This window comes from Protopterus annectens, chromosome 8.part0 (assembly GCF_019279795.1).
Source record: "Protopterus annectens isolate FY-2018-M chromosome 8.part0, PAN1.0, whole genome shotgun sequence".
Lineage (NCBI taxonomy): Eukaryota > Metazoa > Chordata > Ceratodontiformes > Protopteridae > Protopterus > Protopterus annectens.
In genome coordinates this window covers 667,490,638-667,512,937 of record NC_056741.1, presented here as the reverse complement: position 1 = coordinate 667,512,937, position 22,300 = coordinate 667,490,638, and positions in this window count along the sequence as shown.

The window sequence follows — 22,300 nt, the reverse complement described above, 5'->3', positions numbered from 1 at the left end:
CACATTCTATGAACACCTTCAGGGATGCATGGATCATGCAATCCCAAATAAAACCAAGACCCAATCCTGCAAAGGCAGACGTCCTGTCTGGTGGACCCCAGCCATAATCAAACTATACAATAGAAGGAGGAAGCTACTACATGATAGAGCAAAATCCCAAAAAGGGGAGGCATCTCTGATCAGTATTAGCAAAAAACTACAGGCACTCATAAAATTGTCTGAGGCCAGCTTTGAGAGAAAAATTGCACAGGACACTAAGGATAATCACAAGGCTTTCTTTAGTTATGTTAGGAACCTGGGTGGGAATTCCCAGATATGCTCAGAATTAGTCCAAAATGACAAAAAATGCACCGAACCCACAGTCATTGCCAACATCCTAGCTGACAGGTTCAGTGCAAATTCTCCCCCCCCCCAACAAAAGGGCAAATATCTATCCCAGCGGAGTGCTGCCCCCCTGACATCTCAGATGCTCAAGTAAGAGCTGCCCTCTCCAAAACAAAACACACAGCATCAATGGGACCAGACGGTGTCCCGGGCTGCGTCCTACATGAACTCCAAGAAGAGCTAAACCCAAACATAAATTTACTGTTCAATCTCAGCCTTACTACAGGATATGTACCCAAAGAGTGGCGTACAGCAACAGTGGTCCCTCTCCACAAAGGTGGTGCCTCAACGGATCCTGGAAACTATCGCCCCATAAGCCTGACTAGCTTGGTCTGCAAAGCTATGGAAAGGATCATCATGGACCTCATAAATAAAGATATTGGGGACCTACAGATACTGGATCCTACCCATTTCGGCTTTGTTAAGGGCAGATCCTGCATCTTAAACCTGGTCAATTTCTTTGAAACAGTCACCAAGGCCATTGACGAGGGGAAGGTGGTCCACACAGCCTACCTGGACCTCGCAAAAGCCTTCGATACAATACCCCACTCGGGCATTATAGATAAGCTCACCAGCTTAAATATAAACCCCTATGTCACTAGATGGGTTGCAAACTGGCTCAAGGACAGAACCCACATGGTTAGAATTGCTGGAGCCATGTCAGACTTCCAACCAGTTACAAGTGGGACCCACTAGGCTCAGTCCTGGGACCTCTCTTGTTCGGTATTTATTTCTCGGAGATACAGGCCCACACGGAAGGACTGTGGCTGACCAAGTTCGCAGATGACTGCAAACTGGACACATAATTAACTCTCCAGCTGACACAAGCATCCTCCAAAAGGGCCTCATAGAAACAGACAACTGGTGACAGAGCCATGGCCTCAAGCTAAATGCCAAAAAGTGTATAGTCATCCCCTTTGGCAAAAACAAAGTGCCCACAAATTACCACATAGGTGGTAATCCATTAAGTACAGAAGAAGTAATTAGGGACCTGGGGACCCAAGTTGATAGCAATCTCTCATTTGACAACCACGTGGCCAAAGTGGTTAGAAAAACATTTATATAGCCCACCTAATCATGAAGGGATTCACATCTAGATCAGGGGAGGTCATCATGCCTCTTTACTCATCCCTCATCAGGCCCATAATTGAGTACAGTGCCCCTTTTGGGATGTACCTTACCAGACACCTGCAGCAACTGGAAAGACCCCAAAAGTACCTCACCAAGAGGATCAAAGGGCTCAAACAGATGCCATATGCTGCCCGGTTAAAGAAACTCCAGCTCTACTCAGTGGCATACCGCCTGCTCAGAGGCGATCTGTGCCTGACGTATAAAGCTATGTCCAACCCGGAATTAATGGACATGCTGCATCTCAGAAAATCCAAATCCCATAGAGCTACACGCTCGAGAGACTTGAACCTCACCACTGAAATAAATAGGACATGCTGGAGGAACAGATTCATAACCCAGAGGCTCCCCTCACTCTGGAATAAAATCTCAGTCCAGGTTAGGCAGTGTCCCTCATTGACTGTCTTCAAGAGGAATCTTGATGAGTGGATGGGAGATCATAGGTTTACCCCAGGTATCACTTCTGTGTCACTGTTAGACAGAGGCACAGTATACTAACCTCGAAAAAGGGCATAGCAAAATTAATTTAAAATGGCTTGGCTTATAAATGCCCTAGGGCAGATAGCCTAGTATGAACCTATGAACCTATGAACCTATTAAGCCTGATCTGCAAGGCCATAGAGTCCATCATGATGGAACTCATAAACAGAGCAAGTGGGAGCCTACAAACACCCACCCTACCAATTTTGGTTTGGTCAGGGGCAGGTCATGGTTCCAAAACCTGCTAGACTGTTTTCAAGGCAGTCACCCAGGACATACATCAATGAAATGAGCTACACACGTCCCACATAGACCTTGAAAAGCCCTTTTCCAACATCCCAGACACATGCCGTATCCACAAAATCAGCAACCTTTGCATAAATATGTATGTCATCTGATGGATTGCCAACTAGGGCACAGATAGATCACACAAGGTAAGAATTGTGGTCTCTTGTTCAAGCTGGTAACAACTGGTGTCCCCATGGTTCAGTCCTGGGGCCCCTCCTGTCTGGTGTATACTTTTCAGAAATACAGTCAAACACATGAGGGCTATGTTTAGCAAAGTTTGTGGATGACTGCAAAAAAGTTGTCATAATCGATGTTTGGGTCAACAGAGACATCCTTAAAAAGGGTCTCAGTCAGACAGATGTAGTGTCAAACATATGGCCTTGAGTTACAGTCATACAAATACCACATAGGTGCCAACACCCTAAATTTGGAGGTGATAATAAGGGATCTATGGACACATGTGGATAGTCATCTCTACTTCCAGAAACACATTCACAAAGTGGTCAGAAAATCATGCTATGTGTTCCCACAAACTGCCAAGGTCTTTGCATGTAGGTCACAGGAGGTTCCCTCTACTCATCAGTCATCAGACCCATCAGAGAGTGCCACAACACACTTGCATTGAATCTGACTAGGCACCTTCAGCAGCTATAAAAACCACTGAAGTACCTCAACAAAAGGATTACTGGCCTCAAACAGTTGCCCCATGCAACAAGACTGAATTTAACTCAATTTGTACTCTGTTGCATACTGTCTATGCAGGAGATCTCTGCCCAACAGACAGGTCCATGTCATGGCAACACTCAGATCTGCTCTGAGTTACAACCCAATGGCACTAAATATACAGACCCAACTGATATTGCCAACATCCTGGCAGATAGGATCAGTGCTAACTTTACCCCCCTCTCACCCATGAAAGAGCATATTTCTATAACGGAAGACTGCAAAGTTGCTGTCATCACAGCTGCACAGGTAAAAAACACTATCCAAAGCCAGGAACACAGCATCCATGGGACCAGATAACTTCCCAGGCTGTGTTCTACACAAACTACAGAATTAACAGGCACCACACCGACGTACCATGTTCAGTCATAGCTTCACCTCAGGCTTTGAACCTGCTGAATGGTGCACAGTGATGGTTATCCCACTACACAAAAGTGGAGACACCACAGACCCCAGGAACTAGCGCCCCATTAGCCTGATGAGCCTGCTCTACAAAGCCATGTATCATCATACAACTTATAAAAAAAGACATTGGTAATTTCCAAACTCTGGACCACAACCATGTTGGGTTTGTAAAATGCAGATCATGTCTCCTAAACCTGATAGACGTCATTGAAGCAGTCACCAGAACCGTAGAGAAGGGTAATGTGGTTCACACAGCCTATGTAGATCTTGCCATGGCTTTCAACACCATCCCCCACTCTGGAATTATAGATAAACCCACTAAACTAGGTATAAATTGCTATGTCACAAGATGGCTTGCCAACTGGCTCACTGACAGAACACACACTGTGAAAGTAGCAGACTCCAAGTATGACTTTGGACCAGTGATGAGTGCAGTACCACAGGGTTCAGTCCTGGGTCCTGTCCTGTTTTGTATCTACTTCCCTGAAGTAAACTTTAACATGGAAGGTCTATGGCCTATGATAATGAAGTTTCCGGATTACTGCAAACTAGGAGCCATAATTGTAAATACTAAAGATGTGGACATCCTACAAAAGGGCCTCACAGAGACAGATGTCTGGTGTTAAAGCCATGGCCTCAAGCTCAATGCCAAAAAGTGCATTGTCATCCCCTTTGGTAAAAACTTTGTAGCCATGTCCTACAACATAGGTGGTAGTATACTTAACACTGAAAGTGTGATAAGAGACCTTGGGTCACAGGTGGACAGTGGACACACCTGTGATAATCACATCCCCACAGTAGTCAGGAAATCCTTCTGCATGCCACACCTCATCACAAAAGGTGTCTCATGCAGAATAGAAGAGGACATTGTTCCTCTCTACTCATCACTCACTAGATCCATAATAGAGTACAACGCCCATTTTGCTATGTACCTCACAAGACATCTACAACAACTGGAAAGCCTGCAGAAATACCTCACAAAGAGCATTAGCGGCCTGAAATATATGCCATACACAGACCATCTCAAAATGCTCCAGCTGTACTCTCTTGCATATCGTCTAATCAGAGGTGATCTCTGCCTAACATACAAAGCTATGTCAAACACAGAGCTGTTGGACATGCTCCACGTAAAACACTCACAATCCCTCTAATCTTCGGCCCCAAAACCCAGAGTGAAATACAAAAGGAAGGGGTGTATCCATTTACCTTATGGATACCCACACCTTCAGGTTAGTGGCACAGCATGAGGCCTTGGAGACCATGCAAGTGCAACTAACATTGGGCAAAGCTGCTTATCAAATTGTAGCCTGCTACAGATCACCTACCTTGTCTCAGGAACCTCACTCAGTATTACTGAGAACAGTGGAAAATATAAAGGTCCTACCAAACACCATTATATGAGGAGATTACAACTACCCAAACATTGAGTGAGAGAATTACTCGTGTACAACGTCCTTTGCCCAATGTCTCCTAGAACAGCTGGTCACCACAACCACTAGAGGTGACAACATACTGGACCTGATCATCACCAACATGGGGTACCAGTGTTCCACAACAGAGATAAACCCCTCGCTGGTAATACCAGATCATAAAGTAATCACACTGGACATCCACATCCCACCCCCCCCCCCCAGTCAAGGAAACCACTGTGAAGACATTTTCAAAAGCAAACTGCACACTTCCCAAGACCAAAGTGGAAAGCTTCAAAGTCCCCTTACTATAGGATAATGCTATACAATCTGCCGAATCATTTACAAGTGCATTCTATGAGCATCTACAGGGATGCATGGATCAAGACATCCCAAATAAAACCAAGACACACTCCTCCAAAAATAAGAAACCAATCTGGTGGTTGTTGCCCATACATAAGCTATACAACAGAAGGAGGAAACGAACACATGATAGAGCAAACTTCACAAAAGGAAAGGCATCACTGATCATTATTAAGAAGGAACAATGATCACTCATAAAATAATCCAAGGCCAGTTTCTAAAGACAAATTGCCAAGGAATGTAAGAATAACAAACACAAAGCCTTCGTTAGCTATACCAAACATTTAGGTGGCAACTCTCAAATATGCTGTCAGCTACTGCAAAATGGCAAAAAATACACTGAACCAACTGACATTGCCCACATCTTGGCCGACAAGTTCAGTGCAAACCCCCCCATTGCCCCCAAAAAGGCCTGTGTCCATCCCAGAAGAATGCATAGCCCCAGACTTCATGGACATGCAGGTAAAAACAGCCCTGTCTAAAGCTTAGAACACAGTATCAATGGGACTGGATGGTGTCCCCGGCTGCATCTTACACCAGCCCCAAAAGGAACTACACTCTCACCTACATTCACTGCCCAGACTCAACCTTACCACAGGCTATGTACCCAAAGAATGGCATACAGCAACAGTCATCCAGCTCCACAAAGGGGGTGCCACAACAGAACCTGGAAACTATTGCCCTATAGGCCTACTCAGCCTGGTCTGCAAAGCTATAGAGAATATTATCATGGAACCCATAAACAGAGACATTGGGATCCTCCAGACACTGGACTATACCCAACTTGGCTTTGTTAAAGGCAGATCCTGCCTCCTAAACCTAGTTGACTTCTTTGAAACGTTACCAAGGACATAGATGGAGGTGAAAGTAGTCCACACAGCCCACCTGGACCTCACTAAGGCCTTTTGACACCATTCCCCACTCTGGCATCATGGACAAGCTTACCAGCTTGAACATTAACAGCTATGTCACAGGATGGGTGGCCAACTGGCTCACAGTTCAAACACACATGTTCAGAGTTGTGGGTGCCATGTCCAACTCTAAACCAGTCACAAATGGCATCCCGCAGGTCTTGGTCCTGGGACCCCCACCTGTTCAGTAGATGCTGCTCAGAGGTACAGGCAAGCATGGGAGGAGTATGGCTGAATAAGTTTGCGGATGATTGCTAACTGTGGTCCATAATCAACTCTACGGTTGACACAGACATCCTCCAGAAGGGTCTTACAGAGACAGATACCTGGTGACAAAGCAATGCCCTCAAGCAGAATGCCAAAGAATGCATAGTCATCCCCTTTGGATAAATCAAAGTGCACACAAATTACCACATAGGTGGTAATCCAGTATGTACGGAGAATGGAATTATGGCCCTGGGGACCCAGGTAGATAGTAAACTCTCCTTTGATGATCACATTGGCAAAGTGTTTAGAAATTCTTTCTATGTAGCCCACCTAATGTCACCTAATGTAACCCACTTTGTCTAGTCTGATGATGTCACCATCCTACAAATATACCTGTGGAAAGAAGAACTCCCAGTGATGTGTATAGCATGTTGTGTAAATGCGTACAGCTGTAGTATCATAAAGTAGTTAGGTAGGGGTTTGAATGCTGCACTTGACAACTGTATGAGAGTGTGTGTGTTGCAGAGAAGCAACCTTTTTGAAGACTACTGAAACACCTTAAAAGTGGTATACTCATCTTTATCAAGTCTGATGATGTCACCATCCTACAAATATACCTGTGGAAAGGAGACCTACCAGCAATATGTATAGCATGTCATGTTAATTATGCACTGCTCTAGTATCAGAAAGTAATTAGGTAGGGGTTTGAATCCTGCAATTGCCAACTGTATGAGAGTGTGTGTGTCTCCTTGGAGAGGAGCAACCTTTTTGAAGACTACTGAAACACCTTGAAAGTGGTATACTCATCTTTGTCAAGTCTGATGATGTCACCATCCTACAAATATACCTGTGGAAAGGCTAACTCCTAGTAATGTGTATAGCATGTTGTGTTAATAGGTACTGCTCAAGTATCATAAAGTAGTTAGGTAGGGGTTTGAATCCTGCACTCAGTGAGTGTGTGTGTTCTATGTGCATGCCATTGTTGAACAATGTGTCGTGGGTTTTGCTTTTACTACAGTATGACATATCACAATGAAAACAGTATGTGCATTGCACATGTCAAGTAGCTGTGTGGCTAATACATATACGTACATGTGACCTCAATTATTTCGTAGGTGGGAACCCTGCTTTCTCCATGAACACATCTGTTATCTTTGCCAGAGTGTGCTGCCGCTTTCCAGACCTTAGGTCACATCTGTATGCCTGTGATAATCCCAGCCACTGCAGTGATCCCTGGCCTAGGACATCCGTGTCGCACACACTCATTATGGTTTCTACTGAATAGAGTGAGTGAGGGTTTAAGCCTGAGGTATATTTCAGACCTTTTCAAATGCAGCAAAGTCTGTCAATGATGGCTATTCACACAAAATAACAACTGAACAACCAAAAAAGAGTAAAAATGAACAAAGCAGCTACAGCACGGACTGTTTAATGTTAGCGCTTTCGGTTAAGGATATTCCTCCACCTTCTTCAGGCATATATATATATTGCTTATCTGATCCACCGAGGGATTTCAAAATACCTTTGGAAATGTGATTACCAAAGGAGAGATTATGTAGCACTTGTATGTATGTACACATCGGTACCTGTTCAACATGTTGGGGGCTACTACCTATGTAGTACTGTGGGGATACTATGCTTTGTAAAAGTGGATGACTATGCTTTAGTTGGCTTATAGCATTACAGCATGGGTTTGACAACAGGTATCTGTCTGTATGATACCCTTGTGGAGGATGTGTGTGTCATCTGGAGAATGCATTATAGCCCACAGTATGCATTTCCAGACGTGGACGGACATATACCTACTGTGCTTGCTTGTACCTAAGAGAGCTATATGCCAAACAGGAGTGGTCCCATGAATGGGTGCAGGTGAATACCACTGGTTACTGGCATAGTATAGTACCTGAAGGATCCAAATGTTACTGTGTGTCCTATATATGTGTGTCAGTTGTCAAGACATCATCTAACAATTGTTTATGGTCAGGCTGTTGAGGTTATGTATACTACCAGAATGCAAACCAATGACAGATAGTAACAGTATCACCCACAGCACAGTGTCAAACCATGTCTTACACACATGTGTACTCAAGTTCCAAAATGTGTGTAGTACAATGCATACTGCCACCAATAGAAATTATGTTAACACTATGTAATACAGGGCATGTCACCCTGCCCATGTGTCCACTATGCACGTACATGCAGACAGTGCACCTGCACCATGTTCACAAATGTACACCTGCACACATTCCACATGTTCTGTCCATTCTTTAACACATGCTGCCAATACTACACACATCAGCCAAGTGGCAAGTGGGCGGACAATACACTATTGGAATTAACACTGGTGTAAACAATACTTCATTGACAATCATAGCTTAAATGCATCATCCCTGCTCAGCTACACATTCAAAGATATCATTACACTTTACTGATGACAACATGCTAACATTGCTATACTGCTATAAAGTCACCCTGTGCATCAGCACCATGTTAGCCTGTTCCTGCATCAATGTTATAGATGACAGGAGGTGGCACAGGTTTCATCATATACACAGGGTGTGTTGTTGGTTTGCCAGAGGCCTACATTGAGCCACACAATGGACATGTGTGTGTGTGTGTGTGTGTGTGTGTGTGTGTGTGTGTGTGTGTGTGTGTGTGTGTGTGTGTGAGGGCCAAGAGTACTGGTATGGGCCAATGTGGATGTAATGTGTGAGGGTATGTGTTAGCCCTAGGTGTCTGGTTTATGTGTGTGTGTCTGCATGCACACAGTTCCACCATGTGGCTACCATATACGGGGATTTGTGGGATGGCCACAGACTGTACCTGCCAGGCTTTACAGATCACCATCTCTGGCCATGGATACAGTACCTGTGCCTGGCAGGGATGCTACAGACAGTATCAGGTACTAAGCCAGACTGGGTACTATCCTCAGAGGTAGACATATGTACACTGGATCCAGGTCCCTGCTGGGACTGGCCAGAGCCACGAGCATGTGGTCTTCTAGGACGGTCTATGGATAGCCCACCCCCAACATTGCTGGGGCTGGTACTGGCACTACGGGAGGGCTGTGACTTGATGAACGTACACAGCGACTGCCAGCTGCTGATGTTGCTGGCATATGTCCACATCCACATCTCAACCGTCCCACACTGTCCTGATACATGGACATGACACTGTGGAGGACATCTAATGTCTCACCCCAATGTCTATCAGTGACCTCAGTGTAATTACGGATGGCACCTGCTAGGTCATGGATACTGTCAATTACTTTGGTATTATATGCCCTCTGTGCCCTTAGTCCCTGTCTGGTGTACTGTTCCATATGTGCCTGTTCCTCCATGACAGCCTGGAACATGCGTGAGGTTGTAAGACCTGTGGCACATCTGCCAGGGGCATGATGACCAGCAGTGCTCTAAAGAGAACCCCTGGACATCTGCCTATGTGGTACCATTCCAGACATCTGGCTATGGCTACTGTGTCCGGATGCATGTGCCATAGGTACCACACTGTCCTGGCCATTGCTGACTGCACACTGTTCCTCAGCTAAGGGCATTGGTGATGATGGATGTATTGGCAGTATGACTGTGTGCATGGATGGGGTGGACACTTGTGTACTGTCGATTGGTGGCCCAACAACAGACCCTGGCAAACATGCCTGTGCCTCAACACACCTATCCTCATTATCACTATTTGTGTCAGTGACATCAGGTTCCCTGCTGCAGTGAACCAGCCCAACCTCAGCACCTGTGAGAGGAAGATAGGAAACACACTTTACAACCTGTACATGATGTCAGAACACATTCACACATGCACACATGAACATATGAACACATGAACACATGAACACATGCACACATGCACACATGAACACATGCACACAAATACACTCCTCACTAAAGCAGACAGACACACACACACACACACACACACACACACACACACACACACACACACACACACACACACACACACACACACACACCCAGCAATCCAGAACATACTCAATAGCAGTTGATGGTGGGGTACAGTATCACAAGCCAAACAGTCATATCACACATGTCAGCATGTAGGACGTGTGTTGCTCAACAGCATGCAGTGTGAGTGTAGACAGTCCTTGCAACTAACAGTATACATGGTTTTGATGCATGTGTGTTGTTGTTCCGTGATTGGTCTCACCCTGGAACGCGATGTATACATGGACACAACATTGCTGTGCAAGTATTAAAAGCTCTTTACTGTGCTGTGCACCATCACTCACAGATATACATACCATGGCTGGATGTGTATCTGTGTGTCACATAGATATTCATTTCTGATTAGGGCATCTGTGTCTTTAGCAGATAATTGTGGACACAGGTTTAGCCCATGCATGCTGTGTATACAAACAGGATCAGTGGTGCATGTATACCTGCTGGAATACCATTGGTCCACATAGCCAATGTACAGTAGTTATGGTGAGTGTAGAACATATTGTGGACATGCCATTGCCAGCCATGACATGGCATGCTACAACACAACTGCAACATTTAACATCACACATACCCAATGTGTGTCATGTGACAAGTAGACTACCACCTATATGGTAGTTCATGGGTACCAAGTTTTTACCAAAAGGGATGACAATGCAATTTTCAGAATTGTACCTGAGGCCATAGCTTTGACACCAGGCATCCATCTGTCTCACTATATATGACTCTCTCTCTCTCTGTACACACACACACACATATATATATATATATATATATATATATATATATATATATATATATATATATATACATATACACATCCATTGGTGTACATATACATATACATATAGGCACATATACAGTCCACCTTTCATGGTGGGAATATCAATTATGCAAAGGATGTGAGGTATACAGTCATGTAATGATATCACACAGTCTTGAGAGAAATGTATTGAAGGTGTTCTCAGCCCATGTAGCTTTAGCAGGTCTCACTGGCTGCAACATTGCAAACTTAACAAATTACACCCACAGTGTTTAACCACCGCATGTCATATACCAGCACTGTATGCTGTCTTGTTTGCCACACACTACAACCTACATACAAATATGCACATAACAACCTTCACCAACATATATATGTCCACCCTTCACATACAGTTGCAGTATGTCCCTTGCTCTATGCACATGTACAGATGTTAATATATCTGACACATATATATCTCACCATATGTGTGTGCCATACACACACAAGGTACACAATGTTGTAAGTCCTTGGACCTCATGGCTGACCTGTTGGGCCTTGCTGCAACATGAACAGTTGTCACATGTGAGTACACAGTAATATTAAAGGGTGTGTATATAGCTACAAATGCTAGATTAGCATACTAGCCTGGTACAACTGTTGCAAATGCTAAGCTACACATTAATATGACTATCATGCATGTGTTACTCCGTCACATCCCTGTTTATATAGCTGTTTGCACTAATCCCCCAAAGAGCCGTTGTCTACACTACTGTACAGAACACAGATAACATGGATCAGATGTTTGACATTTATTGCTGAGCTACATATATCACAGTTATGTCCCCTGCACACAGCTACACACTGATTTGTCCATGGCAGTAGTTATGCTGGACATCTGTGCATAGATACGTACTGCTGCTACATATGGATGTTTCAAAGTATGTAGAGTACTCTTCAAAACCATCTACTACATGCCATTAAATACATATATGTTACATGCCTTATCTTTGTATGTGTTGGTATTATTAATTTCCGTGTTCCTTTTGCTTTTGAGTTTGCTTTTGCTGTTAATGTCTCTCTCTCTCTCTCTCTCTCTCTCTCTCTGTCTGTCTCTCTCTCTCTCAGTGTCTGCAATGGAGTGATTGCGTGTGTGGGCAGTAAGTACAGCCTGCTTTTATAGGTATCTGCACATGTGCATGTGATGGCCTCTGCATCAATTGGTGGCCACCATTTGATAATTGCATGCAGCCTGCTGTGTGGTAATTGCAGTGCTCACTGTCATAGCAACCCATTGCTATAAATTGCTAAGTCAGGTAGGAGTAGCCCTTTCAGCTTTCCAAAGTGGGGCTCATACTTGTTTGCTGTGGACACCGTTATTTAAGTCAGAAGGTTGGTATAGTTCTTATATCTGAAGCTAGGGGCGTAGCCAGTGATTTAAATGTTGTACTCAGACCTGAATGTTGCCACTTCCAGTACACACTTGTCAGTGTAGAATTGTACTCACCCCTGCAAATGCTAACACAAGATACATGGGAGTATGTAGTTTCTTTTCTATTTATACAATTAACTGCCATACAAAAGTAGTTATTGAGATATATTCTTTTGGCACATGAACTGTTTGTGAACTGCTATACTGTGAATATTGATATACTCACTTCTGAACAGTTTGTGCTTTTTAGTGTTGACATTAGCACAGACTGCTCATGAAAACTGGACAATTCCAGTACTGAGTATGCCTACCTACATCCTTGGTAGACCCTGAACACACAGGTATATTGTACATTTGGGTAGGGATGCAGATGTACAGAGAGCATTATGTATTATTGTGTGAATGTTATCTTGCTGGACTTAAAGGGTTGTTGTGTACCTGTTAGTTTATCAGGGCAAGTAGTCTGTCTGCATAGCTCCCAACTGTGGACCTATCCAGATGGTAGCCAGATGTTAGCCTGTTTTTCTTTGTCTGTGCAATGCACAGGTCTTTTCAGGACTGGTACAATGGCATTGTTACAGTCATTTGCTACCAGTACATGGCTACATCCCTTGGTATTTCAGTGTTGTACACCTACATAAGGGTATGCTTGTGGAACTCCTTCCAATGCTATTTGCACAGTGTGTAACAGCAGAAAAACTGATATGCCTGTGTGTTTTTGCCTCTGCCAGGCCTCTCAAACACTCAGGTACATATTTGAACAGATTCAGGGAAAAGTAGGTAAAAGTGAGGTACACCTTTAAAATATTAGAGACATTAAGTTGAGACTTTGAGAGAACCAGAGCATATGGATTAATACACCTTTTCTGAAGTACAAGCGGTGTCTAACTCTTATTTATTGTCATTATTCATTGTCTAATTCCCCACCTTTCTGCCTAACATCAGTACTTTTCAGAGGGATTCAGAGGGACACAGCTAAAATTTGTTTCAAAATCAGGGACATCCCTGAAAATTAGTCACAGTTGGGAAGTATGGCCTCTGCCCTAATCAGATATGCCAGTGTTTGTCCTGCTATGATACTGTGTGGGGGTTGTAAAATGCTGCTGTAACATTATTTCCTGCTAGAATGGCTGGTTCTCTATTCACAGTCATGTAATGCAATTCCACAACAACTGCTGGTAAAGATCCATCGAACAAGATTTGTGTTATGGCATTCCTATTTTTCCTTTACATTCGCTCATTCTGATGCATGATATATTTATTTCAGCACCAACTTGTTGTATGTCTGACGTGGCTTAGTGGTACTTCATGCAGTCTAGTGTGTACAGGGTTCGAGACTGACAGAGGTGTTTTATTTTGCTGCTGAGCAGAACAAGGGCCCTCACATACAAAGTGACTAAGGCACTTTTAAGCAGTTGTAAGTGGGTTTGTGTGATGCTTAGCAATGCTTAGCTAAGCGCACACTAGTGCACACTCGCGCAAACCCGCTAACTACTGCTTAATAGTGCTTACTCCCGCTAACATCCATGCTCATTTCTTTGAAAGAAAAGAAAATGGGGAGATAGGAACGTGGTGAAAAAGGGGCACAAAGAGGGAAAGACAGTAGGGAAAACAGCTTGGGATGTGTAGGGAAGGTCCATAGCTGCCCATTTCTTTAACAGCAACAGCTGTGCATATGCAATAAATTTGGAGGGAAATATGAAACCTTCAACCCCTGTGAGAGGGGTGAGGACAACAAAGTATGTTGTACTGCCAATTAAATATCAGTTTATGTGTCCAGCAGACATGTGTGCAAAATGGGCAGCTATGTATGGGGTGTAATTTATTTGTGGAAGCAGATTGCCCATTTTTTTTTTTTTTCAGGTGAGAGTGGAATGTGGGGTAGGAGAAGTAGGCATGTTTTGGGAGGTAGGTTGGGGAGGTAAACAGACAGGACAAACAAGACGCATACAGGGGCGGAATATGACACATGGGGTGGGTGAACGCTACTGACGGGGAAGGATGTTTGGAACTCATAAGCCCATGAGCCCACAGATGGTAACAGTGAAACTGAGATCCCCACCCATGGGCAGTCACCACTGCAGCTTCACAGCCTGGAGGGTGGCTGTGCTGGGGGCTGCGTAGGAGGGGTAGGCTCACCTATGAGTTGCGCCACTCTTGCCTCGAGCTGGCGTAGGGGATCAGCGACTGAATGCTGGATCTCCTTACACACCACAGCCCGGACCCTTTGAAGGGTGACAAGTGGCCCTCCTCTGGCCACGCTTGCATGGGGGGGATGAGCCCCATCCCCTGCAGTACTTCCACCCCGAAGGTGGCACAGGGCCAATGGAGTAGGAGGTGCCAGGCTGGGCACCAGACCTGCTGGTGCCAGGTGCCATCGCCATCGGAGGTGGGACAGGTGGGTCCGCTGGGACTGGCCTTCCCATACGTTCTGTGTTTAGGTGTATTTAATGACAATATAGCCAACAGCATTCCAAATTAGTTGTAACAGCATGCAGTAATATTCCCATTAACCCAACACACCAGAGTTCCAACAGTTGAACAGCAAGCATAACACATGCATATACTGAACGACAGTGGACATTCCAACAGCATGCAGGAATGATTAGTGGTAACAGGCCACCAAGATTGTGGTGTTTGAACAGGGCACATGCATCAAAGTTATGCAGATATTTATAAACCAATAGGATATATGTCCCAACAAATGTTTTGAGATTACACATACCCACTGAGGTGTGGAATTGCATTGTTTATGCACATACAGTAGGGTGTAAAAAGATACCTCCATTAACAACTTGTATGAACTTATATTTTACACTACATTCCTATCAACTGTAGGTATATATCCTCTACATGTATTATTACACTAGGCAATGTCCATTACGTTGTGGGATGTGTTTTGCTAGTTCCTTATGTACCTGTCCTGGATCTGTTATACAAACTGTCCAGGATGCAGATGTTACTGCTACATATTTATATATTTTATTTATATTCATATGTCTACATATCTGGATGTGTTCAGGTGACATTATCAGTTATATTTTAACAGCCCCCTACATTTCTAGCAGCACACTGACATTTCCAGTGCACACAACTACAAGCTACTCATGTGCCAGATTTACCTATACATGCCAGGCTTGAAACTACAGTTGAGGACTGTATATATGCTTAAGAGATACTGGCACTCCCTTCGTACTCTTTCTATGGGCCTACACAAGTGTGGGCTGACAGCACTTAATACAACATTACTAGTTCTATACTGCAAGAGTACATCAACATTTCAAAGAAAGTGACACGGACACACTACAGGTGTTATACCTTTATTAATTACATTACACACTTTTCTAGTGGCTCTCTCATTTATTTGTTATTACAGTGCATGCAGACATCTTATTCAGGATGTATTATACCTTCATTTATGGTTTACAACACTCTTTTTCAGGCTCTCTCACTTATTCTGTATAACAATACACGCAGAGAATTAATTCAGGACTTATTATACCTTTATTAATGGATTACAGCATCTTTTTCAGGCTATCTCACTTATTTTACATAACAGTTCATGCAGAGATGTTATTCAAGCCTTATTATACCTTTATTATTGGGCTAAGACAGTTTTAGTCAGGCTCTCTCACTTATTTTATATAACAGTACATGCAGATAAATTACTAACCTGCCTGGTGGCACAGCCTTAGCAGCCTATCTGCATAGGCTTGCTGATTCGCAGCACGGACACCTGCAGCTGTGAAGTAAATTAAGTGATATTGAGACATATACCTATCCATACTATCGACGACACTAGCAATTTTTACATACTTCAGTCCATGGTTACCTACTCAGTAGTGGGGCATTCTGCATCCCACGGGCCTCCTGTATCCATTGGTTCAGTTGGTCCTGCTTGCATCTCTTCAGGTCTGCATGGTGATGTCTAACCTGCTCACCAGTCCGAGGGACACCTGTGGCACTGGTCAGTTCATGTGCGAGACAGTTCCAGGCCTCTGCTTTGTATTCCGTGCCCTGGAACTGGCTCTGCAGGAGTCTAGCATCATGATGATGGATGAGAAGCCAAACCATCACTTTTGACTCCTCAATGCCCCACCGTTGCGCTCAGAAGCGAGAGCCCTCTCCAACACCAGCCATTCTTGCCTGCAGATGGGAGCTACAACCAGTTATGGCGAGTATTCCCGCCTATGGAGCTTAAATATGCCTCATTTCCCGCACTTATTTGTGATTGGCCAGATTTGAAAGTTCTCAGCTGAGTGCACACCTGCTTAGCACTGGGTAAACTTTGATTCATATGCATATGTGTGTTGACAGTCCATGAACATCAAATGCTGTCATGGCTTAGTGAATCAGTACTGTGATTATGGTGCACACTATCCTGGGTGCGAGACCTGTCATTGCTTTTTTATATTACTACTGGCCTGACCGGTAGGGGGTGGGGCTGTGTTTAGCTGACTTTGCTCAACTTTGCCCAACGTTGCTCGACGTTGCTCTATGTTGCTCTACGTTGCCCGTCATTACGCTAGTTAGCGAGGTTCACACCTCCGCAGAAACATGTTTGGTTTTCGCTAGTTGGTGCGATGCGCAGCTCCACGCAAAGCTACTGCGCTAGTTAAACCAGTGCTTAGCTATGGGCAGTTATTCTTAAATGTGCTTAATACTAGTAAACGTTGCTTAGCAGTGCTTCACATTGCTTAAGATAGGTTACGTATGCATTCTTTAGTATGCATGACCGTTTCACTTTTTTATCTATATTTACAATATCATTCACTACTACATAGGCCATTTAGATGCATTTTAATAAAATTTAAAAGGTAAATGTCAGGAATTCTTTTTATGCACGGATTTCCTACAGAAAATGGAAAGGTGAGTGGTGGGACTTGAACCGGGAATGCTTCCTCTTTGTGCGAAGGCTCTACCACTACACTATTACTATTTGACTTAATTTGCATATAAGTGGTTTATTATCCTCTTCGTTGTCTAAACTGCTAACTGTAGCTAAGCAATGGGCACACCCTTGCACACACATGCAAATACGGGCAGCTATATTGTGAATAATAATAAAAAATTGTTTTACATTTTCTTTCATTTATACAGGGCTTTTGAATGTGGGGGAGTGTAGTGTTGGGGGTATACACATTTGAGCGGACTCGCTCATATCTGCTGACACTTGCAGATTTAGGCACTTGCAGGGGCATGGATATTTGGACTGCTCGGCAGTCTGACATGCCCCCTGCACTCCTACATGCTCCGTGTTAGCCTGGGAGTTGAGTCAGCGCACTCTCATGCATATGCATGACGCGCTGACATCATACTCTTAGACGGCAGTCTCCGAGTAGGACTTCATTCGTCCTACACAGAGGACTACTGAACCCCCCCCCCACAATGTTACATATTTTGCCTTCCATCATGCAAATACACTAAGCAGCATTGCACAGTAGTCAGCAAACTTCCACAACACCTACAGTTCCAGAGGACCTGCAGACAATAGGCAGACATTGTCAATTTAAAAAAAAATCCTTTGTTGCGTCTTTTGCTGTCCATTACACAGCAAGTTAAGTGGCGTTGCATGGCAGTCAGCAGGCTTCCACAACCCCTGGAGTTCCAGAACACCTGCAGACAACAAGCAGACACTGTCAATTTCATAAAATATACATTGTAATGTGTGGTGTCCCAACATACAAACATGCTAAGTGGTGTTGCAATGTGGTCAATATACTTACATAGTAATAAATGTATAATATAACCAATTGAGCAGTGAGCTGACTCTGGAGCATACACAAACCTGAATAATAAGTTCAAATGACCAGATGACAAATAGACTCCAAAAACAGACTTTATTTACATACAGTTAAATGTTTCATCTATGTTGCTTTCACAGATATCATCAGAACCATAAAAAAGTAACTGAAACAAAGTAACTAATTAAAAACCTTTGCCAAGTACACACCCCACAGCTATAGCCAATAAATTACAATGTTGCAAACACCCACCATAAATGTTAAAGGTACAATACAGTACCACATTAAAAATTTAAAACAGTCAATAAATATTAAATGTAAACATAAACTGCACATTTTTATAATCTAAATGCTCTAAGTTTTATATCACTAGAAATAGAAATAACCTTGTTGAGGCCAGGAAAATTAACTGCATGAAGACAAAGTTGCCACATCATTTCTTTATGTCAAAGTTGGTTCTACCAATCACCATCATAGAGGACTGGTTGTATTTTCTCAAGAATAAAGAATTTAAACTTTATCAAATTCCCACAGATAGTAGCATGTATGGCTAAAGCACTCTCTTGTCACCCCTGGAGATGCTATAAAGATGTTGGTAAATCCTCTTTTAAAGCATTAACAGTTTTTCTGATGTAAAAAGCCAGACACGCACAGCATCTAGCCACATAAACCACCCTCTGAGAGAGACAATTAAACCTCCACTTAAGATGCTCTGGATGTCCAGAGTATCTAAAGAGTAGTGTAAAATCATGTTATCACAGTTGTGAGCATGTTTTTGAAAGTGGTTGCCATCCTTAGTGAGAACCCTCTCCTGATCATAACCAATACCCTTTGGCAGCTGCTTAATAATAATAATTGGGGAATATATGTCATATCTGTCACTTAAAACCTACATGTAAAAAGTATCTACCAAATTCTCTGGATAGCCATGTTGTTAAAACATGGCTTTTAACTTGTCAAATTGCCCATGACTCTCTGATAAATTGACTTTTAATTACACGCTACTTTTGGTGTAATGGGTGACTGCTTTTAAAATGCAGACATGCATTACAAAAGTTGGAGTTTATATAGATAGAAGTGTCAAACTTACCATGTACCCCATTACTAATTTCAACATCCAAAAAGTGTGTTTTACTTGCATTAACAGTATATGTGAACCTTAAAAATGTAGTGGTTGATTCCATTTGCTCAACAAACTTATTAAATTGGCACGAGTTACTGGACCACACCACATATATATCATCTGAGTAATCAAAATAACATTTGCAGTGTACAAACAAATCATGTTTAGACACAACTTCCCTTTCCCACCTAAGTAGTACAGCATTTGCAAAAATGGGGACACACATGACCCCCACAACAACACCTTGCAGTTCTTAAAGTATTTTCTGTCGAAGTAAACAAAATTATTGTTCAAAACCAGTTCCATAAAATCATAAATAAATGTTGCATCATTGACTGACAAAAGTCCAGACTTGAAAACCACTTCACCAAACCAAATCAATCCCAGCTCATGCAGAATGACCATAAAAAGGGTCTTAATATCCAAAGTCACTAATAAAAAGTTGTCACATAACCCAATATTCCTGAGTTTGTCTAAAAAATAAAAACAAAACAGGCTACAAGAGTGGTAAAGTAGAGTCACAATCCAAAGTCCAAAATCTAACACGCGAAAAAGAAGGACTCCACAACACTATAAAAATCTTTATTGCATGAACAAAGCTTTTGGATTAACAAATCCTTCATTAGTGTACTAAATCACAATTCACAAACCCAGGAATTGCAAAGAACATGGGGAAAATCATTAAATAACATTTTCAGTCAATAAACTTATCAAAGAGCTCTGTTATAGAACCCCCTATAGCTATGATGGGTCACAGGGATAGTTCAGAGACATTGGAATGAATTTTGGGAATGCCAAAAATCTTTGGAATCACAGGCTACTGGACTTTCAGAAAATTGAATAAATCAGAAGAAACATTGCTGAACAATAGAAGTTCATCCAGAGAAATATTAATGGCTTTATAAGCTGTATTTATTTAATTCACCGAAACCACCTGATAGACTTTAGTCAGACAACAATGTTAAACTTATTTCTGCTGTTTGACCAATGTGAATATGACAGAAGCAAGAAAGGAAGGTGCCCAATTTAGGGCTTAGAGATGTGGTGTAGAGGAGTCCAGAATATTCACTGGACTCCTTATAAAGCTCTACAATGCAGGCTATTGCAGGGGGATAATACCAGGTATCAATATAAATCAGAGGCTTGGAATAATCTGACCAAGGCTGTCTTCAGTGTGACTGGCATTCCACTCACTGGAGAGCAATGCAGGCACCACTACAATGATCCAAAACAACCTAACCAGTGGTCAGATACAACCTAACCAGTGGTCAGATGAGTTTAGGACTGCTGGCATCCCACAGTTATATAAGTATACGGGTAAAGAAACTTTAAATTATATAGAAAGCTGAATATAGCCAAGACTGGTCTGCATAATGCTCTTCTCTTTTTCTGTTTTTTTTTTTATTTTACAGCCCCTCAGGAAATTGCAGTGAATGGGGAAGCTCATGGTGAACATTTGGGAAGACTATGATAAGTAAGGGGTATGTATGCAGCACAAAATAATTATTATTTTCTCAAAAGAATTGTTCTTCTATACAGTATTAGCAAATTAATCATGCATATCTTAACTGTAAATCAAGCATGCATGCAGGCTTCATGCTGTAGCTCAAGGCAATTGTAGTAATCAATTGTAATAAGATATTCATATATTGTGGGTTCAAATCCCACAGGTAATAAATAAATTGCAAAATAATTAAAAAATATTACATAATAATTTCACAAAATTGGCATACATGCCATGCTGTTAACTTAATCAGTATTATTTGAAAAAGCAAATATGCAATATATGCATATTGTGAAGATTACCTAGAACAATTAGTCATAGTTTGCAGTTGTTAAAAAGTATAATTAATGTTATAAATAAAATCATATTTATATTGTACTAATTTATTGTATGTGACACATGATGGTTCTAATTATTTTTTCTTTTTCCTTTTTTACTCTTTTACCCCACTCCTTATTTCTCTTTTTTATTTTTATATGTATAGTAACAATGTTTGATGTCATCAGTTTCTGACAACTGAAAAATGATTTCCAGCATAGAGAGGTAGGCTAACCAGTGTGCACAACCTGCCATCCCTCCAATGGCTGCTGCACTGACACCCAGCACATCTAGGACACAACCTTACTGTACTGCCTCTGCAACCCCTGCACTACCTAGGCCTTCAACATCTGGTAGTATTATCCCAGCAACTGGTGCAGTGGTACTCTCCAGGAGTTTTGGTGGATGGCAGGATTTTGCCACCTACCAGGAGTTGCCAGACATGGTGTGTGAGGTCGTGGAAAGTACCACTGCTGCACGCCTCACCTGGATGGAGAAGATGCTCACCAGAATGTTGGGAAAAATAAAATGTCAAGCACTCCAACAGCAAGCTCATGAAGGAGATGGTGATGACAGTTTTGAGGGGGTGGACTAGATCCTCACTGTCCCCATGCTTGACAGACATGGCCATTGAATGTCCCTTCCCTATCCTCAATCATCACAATCATGATGCCTCCCCCCAAACTTTTGCACCCCTCATCATTCTTGTCTCTGTCTTGTTTGTCCTGTTTGTCTATAACTGCTTCCTCACCTACCATACTTACCTAACCATGACATACCTACATTACTTACCCAACATTCCTCTCTTACTGAAATAAAATAAAAAAATGGACACCTGTCCCACAAAAAAAAAAAAAAAAAGTCCCATACACAGTTTTCCAACTTCTCACACGTGTTTCTTAACGCACTTGATTCAGTCCAATTGGCTATACAAAATTACTGCATTGTTGTCCCCAATTGTTGTTGAGGTGACAGTCCATATTCATCCAATATTCTATCCATGTTCATTTTATGGTGCTAAAGAAGTGGATAGCTGTGGTTCTTTCCTAATTCCCTTCTGCACACTCCTATATTGTTTTCCCTTTGTTCTTCCCCCTGCTTGCCCCCATTTCACCACTTTCCTATCTACCCCATTTTCACACCTTTAATCTGTTCAAAAATGGAAGCACAC